Here is a 6,645-nt window from a genome sequence, read left to right as displayed (position 1 = left end):
TCTTTTTCTTTCTTTCTTTCTTTTTTTTTTTTTTTTTTTTTTTTTTAGTACAAGTTTTCTCTGTGTAGCTTTGACTGTCATGGGACTCATTCTGTAGACCAGGCTGGTCTCCAGCTCACAGAGATCTGCCTGTCTCTGTCTCCTGAGTGCTGGGATTAAGGGTGTGTACCATCATGCCCAGCTACATTTTTTTCATGTCTAGGTGTTTTCACCTTTGTTCTCAGAGCATTTAGTACAGGACTTCATACACAGAAGTCTTTGTGACTGATCGTTGATATCATTAATTAATGAAATGTTTAAATAGTGAGTTATTTCTTCCTGCACCACGCTGTTGTCTTTCAGTTGGTTGGTCAACTGGGTACTTATTTAGCTGATTTTTTTTTGATAGCTCTCACAATACCTCAGGCTAGTTTTGAATATGATATTTTTTCTTCGGCGCTATGCATGCTGGGATTGCAGGCATGCCTTACCACACTGGGTTTCACTACCCTTTATCTCTTCAAGTTTCCCATTACCCATTGTCGCTTTCTCCAGATCAGCCACTGCTCAGAAATGTTGACGCTGCGGACAGCTTATCCTACAGAACCTGTGGAAGTTAAGTTTGGTTTGCAGTCTCTGACACAGTCTCGTCCCTCCCAAGGACAACAATTGAAGAGTAAAACTTAGAGAATGACAGTTGTGAATTATTTCGTCTCAAACACATGACGATAGAAAGAAAAGTTTCCATTTATACCGCACTCTACAGGGCTGCGGTTCAATAGGTGATCTGTATGCTTCCTTTTTGCTTCCAAACACATGTGTTCTTTTGTTTCTCAGGAAGCAATCATCGTGTCGCCATGGAAATCAATGAGTGCGGAGGAAACGTTGCAGGGAATAATGAAGCCAACGAGCTCAACTCCACAAAAGTTAGCCACATCCTAAAACAATTAGAGCTCGGGCATCCAGGGGCTCGCGGAGGAAGTGCGGTATTTTGACAGTAACCTTTGCAGAAAGTGAGCACGTTTCAAAATGCTCAAGTGTTTGTAGGATGTGAGCTAAGCCTGTTGCTCATGCCTTAGTCTTTCCTCTCAGCAGCCCTGACGCCCGCCCTCCGTAATATTCTCATTCTACCAGTAACTTCTGAGTTTAAGTGTCTTTCCAAAACCAATGTGACACTCCAGTGGATGGCCCCACCCCCAGAAGGATATATGAACGGCACGTGATTGAGTTGATGGATTGTTAAATAAATAAATATGCACACATCAACAAGGACACATATTGAGACGGGGGGTTTTGAAGGAGTTAATAAGGAGCTGGTTGAATATGATCAATATACATTGTATGAAACTCTCAAATAGTTAATAAAAACACATATATTATTTAAGCTGGTGTGAGTGGCAGCAATGGAAAGAACACGATCTTTCCACCAATCAGAAGTTATCTTAAAGGTAACCTGTATCCACATGTCCTGGCTTGAATTTCACAGAATATCTTGCTACTAACTTTTCACACCTATAACTAGTTTCTCTTTATAACCAGGCTCACAGCTGATAACCTTGGAAGTGGAAGTGAAATTTAAGGTTTAAGATTGTATTTCAGGGCTGAGAATGGCTCATCAGCTAAGAGCACGTATCGCTCTTGTAGAGAAAGAACCCTTGAGTCCAATCCTGCAGCTCAGAGTAGCCTCTCATTTCCAGCTCCAGGGGATCCAATGCCCTCTTTTGGCTTCTGTGAGCACCTGCACTCACGTGCATACCCCTCCACACAAATGTGAATGCATACATACAATTTAAAAAAATAAATCACTGGGCAGTGGTGGCACATGCCTTTAATCCTAGCACTTGAGAGGCAGAGGCAGGCAGATTTCTGAGTTTGAGGCCAGCCTGGTCTACAGAGTGAGTTCCAGGACAGCCAGTGCTACACAGAGAAACCCTGTCTCGAAAAACCAAAAAATAAAAAAATCTAAAAGTCCAAATATAAGAAAAAATTAAGATTAAACGTATATCATTTACTTTGAAGTCAGCATTGGCCAAATTCTGATTCCTCAGAAAACCTTCTGGTTCACTTGCTCTTGTAGTAGAGTTGGTAATGGCCTTCTAAGTTTTTGTAGAGATCTGAAGTTTGTGTTGCACAGACATGTATCTGATGATGATGGGGAAGATGATGATGGGGAAGATGATGATGGTGATGGTGATGTCATCTTAGTAAATAAAACTGAGCATACAGTAACAATGTTTTCATTCTCAGACTCTGGATATAATGAAGTTTATCTTTAGTGAACACCTATGCATTTAGTCTCATTACTTTTATACCAAATTTTCTGTTCAGCAGAAATTATACTGTTAATTGAAGACTCACAAACAGCTCTAGATATGACTAATGCAGTCTAGGGCTTGTGTGGGGGCCGCAGTTATCAGACAGCCAGGCTACGGCTGTCCTTTCACTTCCTATCCTAATGGTGGCTTCAAATCTCAGGTTACCTCAGGATGAAAAACTGCAGTGACTGCCTTACAAGAGCAGCTTCTGCAGATGAGGGGAATAAAAGGAGACAAAATAAGAAGAGAAATAGACAGAGACAGATAGACAGACATGGATTTTTTATTTTCATTTATTTATTATTATATATTTATTTATATCTATTCTATTATCTAATTTATTTTATTATATACTACATAATTATAATATATACTTCTGTATTGTATATTTACATATTTATTATTATAAGTATTTTATTTGTATTTAATACTATTTGTGAGAAATGTCTGGTAAGCTAGAAGAGAGGGTGGGTTAATAGAGTCATATATTGTGTTTGGTTTTTTATGGTGAGAGATGCTTTGTGGTTCTGACAAAGACTGGCAGTGCAGGAGAGTGCCAAGGAGCTGTGGCATCGTGCTTGACTGGCTAGGTGGGGTGGGGTCTGAATCAAGTTGTCTTCTGACCTCCACGTTTGTGCTGTGGTACATGCAGACAGACACACACACACACACACACTAAATAAGTGTAGTTTAAAACTTTAAAAAGAGAGGATGGGCCGGGTGGTGGTGGTGCACACCTTTAATCCCAGCACTTGGGAGGCAGAGGCAGGTGGATTTCTGAGTTCGAGGCCAGCCTGGTCTACAGAGTGAGTTCCAGGACAGCCAAGGCTATACAGAGAAACCCTGTCTCGAAAAACCAAAAAAAAAAAGAGGATGGGGAGAGATAGTAGAGATAGAGAGAGCAAGAGAGAGAAAGGAGATTGATAGGGGAGGAGAGAGAGAGGAGAGATAGGAGAGATAGGAGAGAGGAGAGAGAGAGAAAGAGAGAGAGAGAGAGAGAGAGAGAGAGAGAGAGAGAGAGAGAGAGAGAGAGAGAATGCAGTTTGTGAACCCAAATGTTGGTCAGTAGATCTATAAGATTGTGAGAACTTATGGAAGTTTCCTTCTGCTGACTTATTTCCTCAGTAGACAGGAAGCAAGGTCATTGTGTCAATGAGGTGGGAAGAGAAGAAAATAAAGGTATAAAATAATCCCCTCCCGACAGAACAACAAATAAGGGCCTAGAGAAATATACAAGGCGAGTGCTGAGCAGCCAGAAGGGCCGTGGAGATAAGCGCTCCAGGATGAGGCAGACATGCAGTGCTCGCCTGTAAGCTCTGCGTTTGGGAGATGGAGGCAGGAGTGTAGAGTTTGAAGCTGACCTCACCTGCATGAGACCCTGTCAATGACAGAAAAGAGAGGCAGAGATAGAGACAGAGACACAGACACAGAGAAAGAACAAAAGAAAAAAAATCGAACAAAGCCAGACCAGCTTGGCTCTGTGCAATGTCCCAGCTTTGTTCAGCTGTGGAAATGGGGTAGAAAGAGTTCACCTGAACAAAGGCTCTGTCTAGTTCAACAAAATGAGCAGAGTCATGGGCCAAGGGGGTGACTTGGGCTAGGAAAGGAGTATCGGTGAGTGACTGTGACACCAGAGTTGAGTCAATGAATGTGGGGTTCTGAAGTTGGAAGTCTGTTACTGTCCCCCAAACCATCCCTCCCCGTATCAAATCTACCCCTTACCAATAGCCTATCAGTGTGAGTTCAAAGTTTATATGCAAATAAGCATGTCACCTTCATCGGAGACTTCCCACTGCTGCCCTGAAGGGTAAAGCCATATTCCTGGACTCAGGACATTGGTCAACTTCCTGCCATTTCTTAATCCACAAAGTGAAGATTCCAGAGGGCTTCCTGGGATGGCTAAGTGCCAGGCCAGCCAGAATATCCTCATTACCTGTGGAGAGTGGAACATCAGCACTCTGCAGCCCACAGCATAGCCCTGCTTTCAGGCCCAGTATCTTAGAAGTTCAGTGGGTGACAAGGCTGAGCCTTCCTGATTACTTCTATGCCCAGGATGGGGAGTGGGGGAATAGCCCAAACCTCCTTGGTCAGGCTTTTAAACCAGGGTGGAGGAAGAGCACAAAGCCAAGCATCTTAGCTGAAGCAGTGAGTGGGAGGCCAGGCCTGGCTTCTCCAGCCAACGGCATTGTAACCGGCATCCCCAGAAGCTCTGGAGGACCAAAAGACCATTTGTTCAAATCATGCTTAATTCTCCTTTCTCTCTTCTCTCCCCTCTCCCTCTCCATCTCCCTCCCCCCTCTCTCTCCCTCTTCCTCCCCCTCTCCCTCTCTCTCTTTTCCTCCCTCCCTCTCACCATGGAAAACTCAAAATTTCTTGTAGTATCTAAATTGATGTCTCTGTAGGCAGATATTCACAACCTGTCTTCTTCAAAACATCTGACCAGGATTTTTAAACTTTTCTCCTTTGTTAGGTAATATGGACCATTAGGTTAATTCATATCCTTTTAGTCCAGCCTCTTTTTATGAATCTCCAAGCAACAAACAAAGTACTAACATCCAAGAATTCTAAACAAATAGAAACTTGCTTGCTTGACTAAGAGAAATGAAACGAGAAAGTAAGGTGTTTTGCTTTTGTGAAAGAGAAATGTTCCTGTCAAGTTTTAAACTGTCAAAGACTGTTGAGGTCATTCATACAATAGTTAAATCGCCGTCACCCTTCCCAAGCCCAGGTCCTAGAAATCATTGAACATGGATGATAAAGACCCGTCTTCAGAGAACAAACTGCAATCAGGATTCTTTTCTGGGAATTAAAGGGAGAAGCTTTAATGGGCCTTTCGGTGCAGGGTGGTTTGAGTTTAAGCACTAACCTGTCTCTCTAGTATTTGAAGGGATTAAGTTTGGAGTTCATTGTGTTAGCTGTCTTTTCAAAGATTAGATAGTTTAGCTAGGCTCCTACCGGCATGTAAATGTCTCCACGTTTATTGACTGTCTGTAGTCTTTATCAAAGACTGAACACAATCAGCAGCTTGTAAACACGGATCCCATTATTTGGGGACTGATAAGATTTACTGAGAGTTGAAATGTTTTTATGATTGACTGGCCAGTTAAAGATACTAATACAGTACAGAAAAGGATGATAAACGCCTATGAATTCAGTCAGTGAACTTGCCGTTTTTGTTTGGGGGCTACAATCTGTTTTGTGCCTGTAGATTGTAGAAGTAATTATCTGACTAGCACTCAGTTAAAAATACGCTCGTCTGTTTGAATATGTCATCCACATTTCTACGCTCTTTCAATCACCTGCAAAGGGGTTTATGCATCCCCAGGAAGACATGTTAAACCTTTCAAGACACAGACAAAATCTGTGGATGTGTATCTCCTTTGGAACACTGTCAGGATTCGCTAAAGGACTTAGATCTGAATTTTTTTTATTTGTGTGTTTGTTTTGTTTTGTTGCTGAAGATCAAATCAAGATCCTCCTCCATGCTTGGCAAGCACTGCCTCCAACCTTATAGGTCCACGTTCTAAAATGCTGGGGTCAAGGTGGAAATTTGGTAGAGACAGTCAATCAGTGAGTTTGATCCGTGGGATCCCCATTATATTGTATTGATTGTGACTTTGGTGATCTCGGCTGCAGGGCCAGGGAGCTGCCATTCAACGTCCTTCTCTGAGTGACAAATTGGAGAAAGTATTCCTTCCTTCTGGACCTCCAAGGCCAAGATTCAAGGAAACATGGCTTACACAGCCTCACAGTTCAATCAAAGCAAGAAGGGGCTTTGTGGCAGGGAGTGACAGGAATTCCTCTGCAAGCCCCACATGTCAGCTCTCTATGGTCCTTTGCAAACTCCTTCATCCAAATTTCATTAAATACAGGGATTCCTGGGAATTTTTGTGTGTCCAACCCCCAACAGCTGTAAGCTCCTACAGGGCTGGACTTAATCTTGTGGAGATTTTTGTCTTTTCAGGCAGGGTCTCATGATGTAGCTCTGGTTGTCTTGAAATTCAATACATAGCCCAGGCTAGCCTGGAACTCCTAGAGACCTACCTGCTTCTATTTCCCAGGTGCTGGGATTAAAGGCATGTATCACCACACCTGGCTCAATCTTAATGCTTAAAGAGATACCCCAGAGTTTAGCATATGATATATGCTTAATGCCCAGAGCAGGAAGAAGGAAAGCCCATTTCCAGCCTTTGTGAACACCTCCCATCCCCATCCCCCCATCAACCAAAAGTTTTCATACCCTCAAAGGCCAATTGTTTTTGGAAGACTTCCCAACCAATGGTCTCCCACTTCTGTAAACTCTGTCACCACCCAACTGAGGGCTATACATACGAACACTTATCAGGCTTGT

Source organism: Grammomys surdaster, unplaced genomic scaffold (assembly GCF_004785775.1).
Source record: "Grammomys surdaster isolate TR1022 unplaced genomic scaffold, NIH_TR_1.0 229, whole genome shotgun sequence".
NCBI lineage: Eukaryota > Metazoa > Chordata > Mammalia > Rodentia > Muridae > Grammomys > Grammomys surdaster.
The sequence above is the reverse complement of the archived record's forward strand: the minus strand, read 5'-3'. Positions refer to the sequence as shown.